This window comes from Pezoporus flaviventris, unplaced genomic scaffold, assembly GCF_033815535.1.
Source record: "Pezoporus flaviventris isolate CSIRO_AGI_PZ_B2104156 unplaced genomic scaffold, CSIRO_AGI_Pfla_v1 ptg000002l, whole genome shotgun sequence".
Taxonomy (NCBI): Eukaryota; Metazoa; Chordata; class Aves; order Psittaciformes; family Psittacidae; genus Pezoporus; species Pezoporus flaviventris.
Window position 1 is genome coordinate 49,190,950 of NW_026892550.1, and position 14,750 is coordinate 49,205,699.

The following is a 14,750-nucleotide window of genomic DNA, read 5'->3' on the forward strand; positions in this document are numbered from 1 at the left end:
AGAGTCATTGAACGTCCTGTTTTAAACGTCTGTGTTTGCCGGAATGAGGGCGCCCGGACACCCCTTGGAGGGGAGAGCCGCCCTGCCTGCAGAGACGCTGCTGGCCGGCTCCTGGAAGAGGCAGCTCCCAGGGCACTAGGCTTGCCTACACCAAATGCACCCTCGTCCCACACACAGCAGTCAATTTTTCCTCAAACTACCTCCTACACCTCGTATCCCAACTCGCAAGAGCTGTGTTGCAGGGGTGCACCCCGTGGACGCAGCGGTCCAGAGTCCCCGGCCAGGGGATCTAAGATGCCTTTTGCAAGGAAACGCCAGTTTAGACATAACCAGCACCTAAGACCTATTAACAGGCATTTCTATGGCACGCCTGACCTTTGGTGGCTGAGGGCTTTACTGAGTGGTGCCCAAGATGACATACCAAAAATCACTCCGGAGCCATGGAAGGAAAAGGCAAGCTGCTAAACACCAAGGAGGAGAAATGGCTAAAAGTGAGCAGCATTGTGGAGCAGCCCTGTACAGTGCAGATTACAGCCTAAAGTTACAACTTAAAAAACAAATAAGCACCTGCACGCTTGGGTGAGCAAGCCGGGGCTTCGGCTGGTAACATCAGACATTAGGTAGGGTAGAGCTGTGGGAACCCCCAGACCAAGTACCAGGATGTGTCCCTACAGCTGCATGCACTGTCATGAGTGGCATAGCATGCAGCTCTGCTAGGGATGCTGCACGGATGCAGGGACCAAGAGGTGGAGCAGACACTATCCCAGACCTCTCTGCAGTGCCTTCCCCATTAAAACAAGGGCTTCCCAGTGCCCCCAGCTCCTCATGCCACCCAACAGATAGGCTACTTTGCTGCCACCCCGCTTCATGGGGTTGCAGTGCTGCCTCCAGGAAAAATGGCCTCCCTCCTCTACTGGGCCCAAGCGGTGGGCTGTGAGGGTCCTGCACCAATGGCGGGTTTTGTGTCTTGTTTCAGTAAGGGTCTCTGCTGCCTGGCAGAGAACAAGTGAGGTGGTTCAAGCTCTTAGTACCCTATATAGGCACACGGTAGTTTCTTAGGCTGCAGACTGACAGCATGGGAACTATTGCTGAAGCACCAGGTGATATTTTAACAAAGACTCAGAGGGTTTGGAGTGAGTCGGGTCATGTGTGGTGAAGCTCTCCCCAGGCAACAGGGATAACTGGTTCCCATCCCTGCTGAGGCTGTGCTGCTGCCAGTGTGTTTTTAATGAGAAGCTGGGCACCAGCTCTCAGGAGTGCTAGGCTTACCCAGCCTTAATCTTTCCTCAGCCCAGGTTCACATAGCTTCAGCTTCCCTTGTACACACAACAACTGCACAGTCCTCCACAGAGCTGTGGTAAACAGCACCACCATTCCCTAAGCACAACTTCACCAGCTTTGTGTCCCCTCCACACACATTTTAGACTTCTTCCCATGTCCCAAGCAGCCATAATGAAAATATGACAACGAAGAGTATTTTAGCATCTTATTAAAGAGGCATCTTGGTTTTAACTGGCAGTGGGACAGGAGTAGATCCTCAAATACAGTCCTTTACAAATGCTGGGGATGCAGAGGGGTACTAGGTTTTAAACCCTGATCATTCATTGCACTTGGGTGCATGCCCTGCCTCCTGCTCTGCCTCTCTTCTACTGGTATGCCTCCTCTCAAACAAGATTGCCACCCCACATTCTCACTGCCTTCACCCTCTGATCCCCCAGACCAGGGTCTTGGGTGTCATTCTCTTGCACCTTACTCTTTTCTAGTATTTGGTTTTCCTGCATCAAAAACAATCAGATCTTTGCTCCCAAAACCTGTTGTTGGGGTTTTTTTTTTGAAGTTATGATTGTTCATATACTCCTGCTGAGATCCCTACCAAACTGAGCATCAAAACTTGACTGTATTTACAGAGTCTAGTTTCCAGCTATGATCCAGACATGTTTTTACTGCTATTTTCCTTTGTGATATTTTGAACTGAATCTACTCAGTCTTACAACACCAGGTGATGACTCTCACAACTGAGGATGAGAGCATAATGCAGCACTCATACATGTATGTTTACAACTTATCTGTGTCTCCACCACAGGCAATTTACACCCTTGATGACAAAAATACATACATAAAAACCACACCTGTTCCTCTCCACTTTCAGTTATAGCTTGGAAGCCTGTGTGCCTTATCCACTTGGATCAGTGTATTTCCCATGGCACTAAGAGGTTGATACAGTGTACAGAGCTACCCAAATCCTAATGCCCTTTGAAAAAAGTGAATCTATAACATCCAGATTAAGTGCCCTAATCACGTATGTGTGTTAGAGGAAGGAGAAAAAAAAAAGAAGAGAAAGATTTCCTCCTCTTTTTTAGTCAGAAATTTTTGCACTGATGTGGTGCCAGCCCCTCAGAGATGCTTTGCTGTGAGTCTGGCCTTGAGCAAAGTGTAAAATTCCATGGGGGTTTAGGCTTAATTCCTTCTGCTCAGCTCTTCCTCTCAGCTACCTTAGTGTCAGCTTTTGTAGAACCTCTTTTTGAGGTGCTTAGAAACTGCCATTCATGGTGTCCAAAGCTTGGGTACATGCTTGAATACAGGGACTGTGCTCCGAGGACTGCTCCCCTCTAGGGCTGCCTTACAAAAGATAAAAGTTATTCAACAGCTTTGCAAAGCTGGGCATGGTGGTTTTTTTTTTTGTTTGCAAGTGTTTCTGTATCTCTTACTTGCCAGAGAAGCCCTACAACAAGCAAAAGTAAAGTGATAGACCCATTTGCTCCCTGTACATGGGAAAACCATGGCTCCATCACACCTTCTCACAAACAGCAATTTCTTGCTCTGCACTGGCAAGACATTGTCATTGATTAGTAATCAGATCAATGTTTTTTTACTTAATAATATTGGATATCAGTAAATAATCTCATCCTTATGATCCTAGCAATACCCAATTGTGTTCATTAATGCCAAATAGTCTTGCGTGTTTTCCACCTCAAAAACTCTCTCACTTACTAAAGCTACCAATGTCTAAGATTTCTGCATCCAAATCTGTCTTCAAGTGTTACTGAAGCTGTCCTGACAACCCACAGAAAATCTCTACAGGTAATGGCTCTCATAATGTAATAGGTGCTCTACTTTTGAGCTCTTACTGTTAAAAATAACCCCACATACTGTTTACCTGCATTCTGCCCTTTGTTAATATAAGGTTAGATTAGACAGGTGAAGATAATGGGCTGAATTACCTATGCACCTTAAAATACATCACTAGCAGGGATGTGGGATTTAAAAGAGATTTGAGAAGAGGCATTTAAAAGGAGAATAAGGACACTAAGAATGTTAGGGAGACTGTAACTATACTCTGCATAGGAGACCATGCAGAAGAAGGCGTAGGGTTTTTTCCTTTAACTGGCACATGGACAGAAAAGTGAACAGCTGGTGAAGGAACAGCAGGAGGGGAAGGATTTAGCTGAGCTTTCACTGACTAGGGAAAGGGAAAATATTAATCTGTTTAACATAAAGAAACTTTAATACTGTGTTACACAGTTCTTACATCACCGAGTCACATTTTTTAAAAACTGGAGTAGGAATAAAATTCTCAAAGAAGTTAATAAAATCAGGCCAATACAGAAGGAAAATCAAAACAGTATTTGCAGAGAAGACAGACACAGTTCCAGTAACTCAGACGGCCTGCTGGAAATGCAGGTTATGCTTCTTGCATGGGAAGAAATGATGGCTGTTGTAAAAAATAGGAAACAGCAGGATTCTGCTGCATCTGTGCACACAGCAAAAGGCTTTGTTTTGCTGCAGGTTCAGGGAGATGAAGAATGATACAGTTACAGCAGCACCCTTCTTTGGCTTCAGGACTATACCCGAAAAGGAGGGAGCAAAAGCCCCTTTGGGAAAAGGAGAAGGGGACTTGTGGTTTAACAATGAACAGTGAAGCCTAGCACACATTATAAATCTCTGAGTGCTACCAGACATATTAAAAAGAAATACAATACCCACACATATGTGTTGGTATGGAATCTTTCTAACAAACCCAAGTGGAACTAAAATGAGATTTTTTTGTAGTTTGCACTAAAATGTTATCTCTTCTGGGCCTGGGTGACAGAGTGCTAAGTAAAATCCAACACCTGGATTTAAGGGTCGATCTCTTCTTGTACAAAGACTACACCCACTAAGAGAATCTTTTCTACCCTGAGCCTGTTGGAGAGATTGAGGGGCTCAGTCACTCAAATTGAAACCATATGTAGTTCCTTCCTGGCAGACCTCTCCCTTTTAGAAAAAGTCAGACCTTTCAAAGGAAAGAAACTCTGGAGCTGGGTGGATTTCAAGACCCTAACCTGAGTGCTTGAGCTTGCAGGATTCAAAGGCCTTGGCAAGGCCTTCCAAATGGGAGGCCACTTTTCCCTAGGATGAGATAGGATTGTGTTCTGGATGTTGCCTTATGCTCTGCAGTGAGCTTCCATATAACTGAGCCCCTGTGAGAACTGGCACCTGAAGTGCTTGTTAAACAGCAAAACCCGTCTGTGTGGTGCTCTCTGGCCCTGGCTATGAGCAGCTTCCAGTGGATACCTTACAAGGTCTGCAGAAGATGCATATATTTTTAAAACAGATCCTCCCCTTACTACCCACCCTTCTCTTCCAGAAGAAATCCACAAAATCTCATGCCAAAACAAACAGGCAGGAACATAATCCCAGAACAAGCTTAGATTTCTTTGGTACTTTTCAGTGGCGCTGCAAATACAGTCTAAATATCAGTTCATGTATTTATATGGGGAGTCTGCTACTTGGATGAAATAAATACTTGCTGAATTTTGCATATGTCAGGTTAAACAGTGTCTAAAATGTCACTGATACAAGAGAATATTCTGGTGGATGTTACACATAGACAGCAATAGCACATGCAAACTGTGGGAACATGTTGAATAAGAGTATTTATAAACACTTTATTGCCTTCATGAACATCCTGACAGGTGCCTGTCCAACCTGTCCAGACAGATTTCTGCTTGCAGAGACTTCAGAGTTTCCTCAGACCATCTCCCCTTGATTATCCACATACCATCAGAAATACGATCCTCAGGTCTATCTGACTCATCCTGGCTGTAAAGCCACTATTTCTGCCACGGGTGGAAGAAGAAAGAGATGATTCCCACTCTCTGCTACAGCTCTTTGCATAACTAAGGGTGACCAGTGTTTCCTTCTCTCCATCTTTTCACTATACCTGACAACCCTAATTTACTTAACCCTCTCTACCCGTGGGACATACCTGTGAGCTCTCTCATCACTGCTCTTAGGACTTCAATTTGTACGTTTGTATGTGCAGTACAAAGAAGTGGCCACAAGATACAATGTGGAGTTTCACCCCGATGAGAAAAGGGGAGGGATGACTGTGTCCTGCTCACACAGCTCTGAGTAACATCTGCCGTTTTCATCCTCTAGTTACTAATGAAAATACTGAACAAACACAGTTGTGTTGACCCCCATAAACTCACTACTAATACAAATGATGCAGTATTTCTAACTGACTGTCAAGCATGATCCAAGCTCAGTTATGACCTATACAATTTCTCAGCTCGTAATTTCACCTGCACAGCACTTCCCTAGCTGGTGAAAGAACAGTATTGCACCATACCAAAACCAAACGCCATTTCTGCTCTCCCTGCAAAGCCCATTGCTCTATTTTAAAAGGAAGTTAGAGGGACTCATCTAGAACAAGCCCTGTCAAACTCATGTTAGCTGTTATTAATCTGCTTGCTGTCTTTCAAGGGCCTACCGATTGCATGCTTATGCCAGTATTTCTTCGGGAACTGAAGTTTCACTGTCTGATCTCAACTTTGCTGCTCCTTCCCCCAGGTCTCCCGAGGTCTCTGTTCCACAGGACCACCTCTCCCAGGTCACTGGATCTGCTCAAGTCTGCCATCATGGGCCTGCCTTTGGAAATGAACTTTCTGCTGTGACCCTATTCTTTGTACAGTATTATCAGGTAACCTGAGAACTACACATGTATCTGATTATTTGAACTGTGGAAACGATTGCCACAAAACCCGAAACCATGACCTTTCCTTGAGGTGTTCTCAGCCAAGCTGGTGGGGGGACAGGAGAGCTGATTTATGGCCTTTCCTTAAAATTACCCAAAACTGATTATTTATAGAGGTAGACTTGAGCTGAAAGGTTCAGGCTCAAAACCTGTCTTCTTCATAGTTCATGGTGTTTGTGTTTGGACACTGGAAAACAAGGAATGATCTCTCAAAGCAATGTAAACATAATAGGATTATATTTGATTACATTTTTATTATATTTTAAATTACATCATATTATTTATAGTTACTATTTCTCTCATTCTCTCTCATTCACATAGCTTATTAATTTATTATTCATATTGCTAGATTTTACTAAATCTACTTTAATTTATTTATTTATTTTTTTTTTAAATCTAGTTTTAACTGGCCAGGGACTATCACATGAAAATATGAAGTGGTACCAATCACTGTTTTTCACTTACTTTAGAATTAGGAATGGGAACAGCCAGGCTGGATTTTACATTGGGTAATACTATCCTTTTATGCAATCAGCTGCTTTGCAGAGGGGTTTTGAATTCTGGCAACAATTTGTTGACACAGAAGAGCTCCAACAGATGAATGGGTGCCCAAGCAGTAAATTGCAAATCTGGTACCGTGAGACTGCAACATGCAATTGCCATGCTTTGGAGTGCAGCCAGAGTCGGATTGGGATTAATTTGCTTGCAGTGTTCAATAAATAATGTTGGGAGGGCCATGTGAAAAGCAATCCTTCTTCGTTATGCACACCTCCCTGCCATGGGGTCTATCTTTGGTCACCGAGCTGAAGTTCGTGTAGCAAGCGTCTTGGGGGTATTTCTCACTGGGCTTACAGTAAAAGCCAGCTAAAGTGCCTCCCACCACCTGGCAGTGGAAAGGAGGATCAAGCACCCTCAGAGTGAAGCCTCTCTCGGGATGGGGTTTCTATATATAGGGGAGCTCAATAAACACCATTATGAAGCGCATGCGATCCGCCTGCCTGGAATTAAGGTCACATACATACTTTTGTATATGTTTCTCCGCTGGCTCGCTTAGCTTACAAATTAAAGAACCACAGGTGAGAAGCTGGCTATGTAATGAGGAGTTATAAATCCAACCAGCTCCCATCTGACAAACCCCTTCAGTCAATACATGATGCAACTGCGGGGAAAAGTAAGAATGAGATTTTTAAACCCAGGTGTAAAATCCATTGTAAAGGTCAGGTTTATAAGGAGACCATCCCAAAACGCTAATGACATGACAGTTTTATGAGGCTGGAAAATGATAGCTTGGCTGAAGCTGAGTAATACTAGAGCAAGGGATTTACTTAAATTGGACTACTTTTCTTTTTAATTTTGTCCTTGATCCCATCAGATCTCACTGAGATGAGAAATCCTTGCTTGTGTAAGTAGCCCCCCACACTCAGCTGAACTACTGAAGTAAGGAAAGGCTATTTATGTAATGGAGGCATTACTATGTAATCTTATCTTCCAAAAGTTTCATGTAGTTTTCTGCAGTATATAGTTGAAAGGTGTACGCATTTTAATGTCTGTACTTTGCAAAAAAATATAGAAAACATCAAATATATCAATTATCATAGCCTCAGAAACAGAAATATTAACAGTTACACAAACTTCAACAGTTTTAACTTTGAGAAACAGCATTTCTCTGTTGTAGTACAGGTAGACAACCCGTCCAGAAGATCTTACAGTCGAATACGTAGTTTTAACAGAGATGCACACAAGCATAGCCTGCACAACCTTAGCTGTGCGCCCTGAGAACAGGCACTTGTATATCTCACCAGAGCAAAAGTACATTTTCGTTTGCAATGTAAGAATGTCATCTTAATACTTCAAAAAGCAGTGCCAACACCCAGTCTGACTGGTTTTTTACTTTGTCCTAATGCTTGTGCAATTAGTTAATTCACCCTCTAGAAGACTGTAAGTCCCTGGAAACATCCTTCATCAACTGGGCAATCCCTATGCTGAAGCATAATGAATTTTCATTGAACTGCAACTTCAAACTCTGGCCTCAAAACATACAATATCTATCTATAGCTATACTAGGTTTTTGCTTATGTAGTTCCACATTTCCCACCATTCTTTTAATCAGCAGTGACTTAGGAAAAGTAGGATTATTTTAAACATAAAATCTGCCTATTCTCTTTTCTCCAAGCAGTTCAAGGTTCTCTGACTAGGTCTATTATTTCCCTTTGCCACTGTATTTTGAAAACACAGGTGTGTTTCAGCACCTGAGAGCATGGGGTTTTGCAGGGTTTGCTGCACTGAGCACACAGGCCTGGTCCTGTGAGGTGCTGAGTGCTTCCCAGGAAGTGATGAGCTCTCTGAAATCCCTGAGATTCAGATCCCTGAGCCAGGCAGACACTGACCACATCTCCCCGACACCCTCCTGTGAGTCCTCCCATCTGCCGCATACACCAACCTCGTCCTCCAGTGTTGCCTTCATGGCGGTTCTCAATTAATAAGTTGCACATCCCCATAGTGAGGTAGGGTGAATCTGGGGCAACTACCATCTGCTGTGGAGACCACTCTGCCAAAATGCTGATGTATTTCATAGAATCACAGAATGGTTTGGGTTGGAAGGGATGTTAAAGCTCATCTAGTTCCACACCCCCTGCCATGGGCAGGGACACCTTCCACTAGACCAGGCTGCTCAAAGCCCCATCCAACCTGGCCTTGCACACTGCCAGGGATGGGGCAACCACAGCTTCTCTGGGCAACCTGTCTCACCACCATCATAGTGAAGAATTTCTTCCCAATATCTAACCTAAATCTTCTCTCTTTCAGTTTAAAGCCACTCCCTCTTCTCCTATGACTACATGCCCTTGTAAAAAGTATTTGTATTCTTTCTGACCAGAGCACATTCACACGTAGCTCCTCAGCAAAGAGGTATGGTGTCAAAACCCACTGGGCTGATAGGCTCCCAGTAGCATATCCCCATACAGCCCAGCTGGATGCTACAGGGTGTTTCCCTCCTCTCAGCCTCAGAACCCCTGACAAATCAACCCCATGGGGCAATGCTCTTCCTCCAAACAAGCCTCTTCTGCTCACAGGCTTTTGCAGTTGCCAAGCAGCTTCCTATCCCTCCACTTGCACTGGAACACCATAGCTGGAAATCATGCAACTGAGCATGGATTGTCTTCTGCTTTGGGGAAGTCTCAAGGCTGAGATAAATGAGAAGGGAAGACATCCCCTCCTGTCTATGGTTTCCAGGCCTCCACATGAATCAAGATCGAGAAAATGAAACAACCCCCACCTCTGTTTCAGAAAACTTAAACACAGTTCTTTCTCCTCCTCTTTTTCCAACTTAACTTAAACTATTTGCTAAATTCAACCTGAATTAACAAATAGGTCTGAAATGTACAGTAAATAAGTGACCAGCTGGGAATTCTATTTGACCACACTCTGGTAATTGTTTGCTTTCCTGTACTTTTAGTACAAGCCTAGATGACAAAAGGTTGCTATGCAGTGACACAAGTAACAACTGTATTAGCTTTTGGCTGCAGAGTAGCACATAGAACAGAGATTCTTGAGCTAACTTTAAATTGGCTAGCTGGGATGCTGGCCATCTGTTCGTCTGCAGAAGCATAGAGGTTAAGTTGGGTTGGGACATCTCACCTTTAGGTATCCTTGTGTGAGCATTTTTTATCTCATCACCATGTCACAGTCCCCTCTGCAACAGTGAAGACTCTCAAGGGCAAACCCTGAGAACGTGCTCCCTGTCAGAGAGATTTTGTTTTAGCATTTGTGATAAGAAAGTGATTAAAAATAATTTAAAAAGTAGAGCTTAGATTTTTTTCACAAAAGTTGTTTCTTACCTTCTGCTTTATGCTTTAGAAGACTGTAAAACTGGAACTTTATCTGGGCTTTACCTCTTTACAATTACTTCATGTAATTGTTTCCTAACCCTGCCAGAACTAGGCAGAGATGGGAGAAAATGCTTCTAGAATAAGACTCTTTCCCAAATCTTAAGGAACAGAAAATGAAACCAAACCCAACAGGAACCTCTCCAACCCCCAAATCCAAATAATCTGATGCAAAACAAACAAGCAATATGTCCTAATTTTTAAGGCTGAGAAGACTTCAGAGAGACTCCTTCTCTTCAGTGCCTCTCGGGCCAAATGTTGAGGTTCACTACTTTGTAATTCATCGCACTTTGCACCAGGAACTTGGTTGAGCTGCTCAGACTAGGAGTGCAGGCTCCTTGCATAGCCAGCAAAGGGAGAATTCAACCCACCTAAAGTCCCAGCTGCTCTGTTATTAGCCTACGGTAATTAGCTTCTCATTTCAGATGAGTTGGTTTGTTGCATAAAGGCATGTAACACAAACTTCCCTATCTAGCCGTAGCTTAACTGCCTTGCTTCCCATTTATGAGGACAGGCAAATGGGGTTTCCAGAGGGGCTGCTGCCATGACTCTTCCGTAGGAAGTCAGAGAGGTCTCTGAGAGATGTACTAGAATACCAGTTAGGTTTCAGTATAAAGATCTGCCAGATGGGTAGCTCCATATGAACTGGGATCAGTGGTCTTGCTGAGCCTGTGTGAAAGGAAAGCAAATGAAAATCAGCTTGTGCTTTGGGCTGTTTCTGTGTATGGTATCAAACCATTCAAGTGAGTTTGTATGGAAAAAGAGTAGTCACATAAGCTTAGTGCCTGACACCTCAAACAGCAGTGCAATGATATATTTAGCTTGAATGAACTCATGAGCCCTCGTTCAAATGCATTCAACTAGTGCATGTTCATCTCCCTGCTGGAAAAAGATGAGTCCACAAAGGTCTTATTCTGGTACACCAGCAGTCCAAGCCATTTGACTTTCCATGCAGTAAGTCATATGAAATAAATATAAAGCAGGCAGAGAACACAGAGTAACAAGTTTCTAGCACTGGATGATAAAAGGAAGCACAGGATGCTCTTTCTGGACAAATCAACCTCCACACCTCCTCTTGGGAATATGCTAAAGAGGGTGGGCACTTAAACTGGGCTGAAGTCAAACACCACTTGACAATAAAGCCCAAGTTAACACACATCCTGTTTGGGCTACACAGTTGTTTTTAATGACCAGATACAGCAAAAAGCAGCTGCAGGGATATGATGGCAACCAGAGAAGAGCTGTGCAGCAATGGAGAGAGTATAGCCCATAGATTGAGCGAGCAGACCAGTGCCAATCTCTAATGTATGCGGCCAGACTCTCAAGTTACACCGTTTAGTCCACTGCCTACCAGGAGTGACAGAACTACTCACGTATGTTTAGGGGAAAGGCACGATTTATCAGATGCTAACCCAGAGGTTCATGTTCTCTCTACCTAGAAGAGGTGGTCATCCAAGGTTACGGGAGAAGTGGCTGAGAGATAAGCATGCAAAAACTTTGATGGCAGCTGCCTTTGTCTGTTAGGCAGGCTTTTCCACCCCAGAGCAGATGGCTTTGAAGCTGGCACACAAGCCAAATGGACAAGACATAGATACACGTACAAAGGCTTTCTCACCCCCATATGCATTAATGCCATCTGAAGACAAGTCACACTGGGCTTTCGCAGACAGGTCTCTGGGTACAAGCATGGAGGAAGTTCTCATTTTTAACAAACTAGTTTGATTCCCAAGCTTTGTTACTCAGGAAATGATTGGGTAGCTGAAAATTCAATACTCTCACAGTAAGCTGCTGCAAGAGACAAAGACATGTTTGTCCTCTATTACACATTGCACAGGTTTTATTTTCAGATATCATGTTTATTAATTTAAGTACTGTAAGTAGCAAACAAACAGTAAGAACATATTAAAAATGCACCTGTGTTAAAAGAGCATCTCAAAAAGGAAGACAATGAAAACTCAAGAAATAACTATTTCTTTTGTGCTTATCAGAGGATATAATACAGTATATGACTTCAGTAAAATACTTGGCTTTGTTTTCGGGGGACGCCTCTCCATTAGCAATACGGTAAGTCAGCAAACCTATTAATATTCCTGATAATGTTTTACAAAGTTTTGTGCAATTGTATAACCTTGCTGCTGTTCCTGTGCAGAGCCTTTCAGCGGTTATGAATATCCATACCCCCTAAGAAAATAAGGCTATCATTTCCTGACTGATCAGATGGCCTGAAAGAATTTGGATTATCTAATCTTCTTTAATGTAAAGAGTTTTTCAGTACCTTATGGCTGTAACAGCTGGTCAGTGAGGCAGAACCAAAATGCAGACTTGTTAATAAAAATTAACATTTAAAATAACATACAGTTGGTTGTGTAGATAGACGTAAAAGAGAGAGAAGGCAATGTCCTGATAACAAGAAGTTTGACTGATAGTTTTATTTGCAAAACTAGATAAATAAAACTAGGTCCTGGGCTCATATTTGGGCACTTCCCATTGATCGGGTGCCTCTAACATCAGCACAAGGCAAACCTTCTCCCATATTGACCAGAGGAGCAGCTGGCCTGTTGACTTCACAGCATATCTCCAGATTTACACCAGCAAGAAATCTAAAGCTCACTCCACCCGCTGAACAACCTGCAGTGCTGCTCCAGCATTTTCACCAGCACGAGATGGAGATTTCCTCCCAGCTGGACAGTATCTGACCTCCCTAAAGCAGAAGAGGATTCCAAGTTTCTAAACAGAAAAGCACAGCAACATATCAGGATAGGCTTGTATCAATGAGGCAGCATTTTAACAGTTCTATTCAGCCTAATTTTACATACAGAACACTATAGTAATAATCCCAATCATCCCTTGTCAGCTGGACAGGACTCAAATACGTTTCAGTAGAAGACAGGAAAGTGAAATGAGACACACCAAAATTTTTTGCCTTAGGAACCTGGTATCTTCCACTAATACTTTATTTATATTTTTGGTCGCATTAATGCTGACATAAGCATTAAGATGAGGATGCAATAGTTGCACTGGCTATTTATAGAGGCACTGTATAAAGATCAACAGATGCTTTCAGAACAGCCAAGTATGATCATTACTTGCAAAAATTTCCATTAGAGAAAATGACACATTAGAAAAACCTATAATATGGAAACTCAAAAATAAAAGCCCTGAATTCTTGAGGTTTTCTAGAGGACCCAACAGTCATTAGGCTACTTGCTGTTCTAGTCTAAGTGTTGCAGGCTGCTTTTGTCTGTGATCAATGTTGATTTAAAACATGGAAATGTGGAAAAAGCAAGCCAAAGGTTGTGATGCTGTCAGTAATTCACAGCAACATCTCAGACAAGGTGTTGACTAGATTAAAAGTTAATAATATTGCCAATCCAAACTTTTAAAATTCAAAATCCACCAGATTTTTAAAAACAGTATGGAGAGCTGTACTGGTTTGGAGTTTCCGTTGGTCACTCTCAAATTCTACAATTAAACCACAGGTGATTTTGCAATATAAGCTGACACTGAGAAATAGCCCACACACTAAAACACAGCACTGATTCTACTGCTGTCATGGCAAAGTTAAAATGCACCTGTGGGGTTTAGCTAAAATGCACAGTAGTAACTACAAAGTATCCCTTTCAAAATGAAGCACATTTTGATGCGAGTCTGTCTTCAAAGTACTCCCAAGGCAAGATTCAGCTAAGTCAGTATAAAAGCATAATTATTGGTTTTACCTTTGAAGTTGGGTTTATTTTACCCAGCCCTGTTTCATGCTGTACAGGTGCTAAAGACACCTGTCCTATTTTCAGGGTGAACTGTCTAAGCAGTAAGTTATTTCAGAGTGCTTTAAATTGCAGGAGAAGTATATGCACCACGTTTGCACAAAAGCATGTTTAGTGCAGAGTGAGCAGGCATCAGGCATCTACAGGGTCAAGGCTTTTTCATAATGATTGGGAACAGTGGGTGAAAATTAACATCATTATCACTGCTAATGAAGGATGAAAAGCTCAAGCTAGCCGTGTGGTAGAGTCATCAGGAAGGATGTCAAAAATTGGCTAATATAATCTAGTAAGTGTGAAGTTGATGTGACCTTTCTATATGGAAAGTGAGCCCTCCACAGAGAGCACTCTCTCAGAGCTGCCAGATGGGAAGAAATATCTGGTACAACACCTTTCCTGCTGTCAGTTTAGCATGTGGAGCAGAACCTGTGCTTTCTCTAATCTCTCATTACATGTGACAAGCAGCATGGATAACCATCAGGGAGAATATTCTGACCTTCATTTGACATTCACAGAGCCCTGAGCTAGAAGCAGCTAACTTTACCAGCATCCTGATAAAATTCACCTCCTGCACTTGATGGCAGCCTAGAACAAGATACCCGATTTCAGACTTTCAAGATCTAACTCAAAACACCTCCTAAGACCCAGATCACAAGTGGAATCTGAGAAGACTTTTACTGCCAAACTATAGGCACCCAATTAAAGTCCTGGCTCCAAATTGCTCTCAGTTGTTTTTTTTTTTTGTGATGGGCAAAATGCACACTTGGCACTTTACAGAACACCAGACAGGATTTCATGTTCCTTTTTGTCCACACCTATTACAGGTTATTAACCTGAATGGCAGCGCATCAAACTCATGTAGTGCTTCTGCACATGAGGTGAGCAATTGGCAAGTTAGCAGACCTCCAAAATTAAGCTTAGTTGTTTTAAGCAGAACAGGTGCTCTGGTGTAGTTGTCCTTGCCCATACTGTGCTACCTGCCAAAGGCTCTGTTCAGGACAGGGTCCCCAGCTGGGCTACGTGCTGTAAAATCAGAGTCCAAACCTCAGAGAAGAGCTCCAGCAAAAGCTTTGAGGGGCTGAAAAA

General features: G+C 42.8%; 1 protein-coding gene across 1 annotated transcript in view; it reads right to left on the reverse strand.

Annotated features, from left to right (window-relative positions):
* TRMT10A (tRNA methyltransferase 10A) overlaps nt 1-14,750 on the reverse strand; it is a 296,095-nt gene that overhangs the window by 62,301 nt on the left and 219,044 nt on the right. The window lies entirely within an intron of this gene.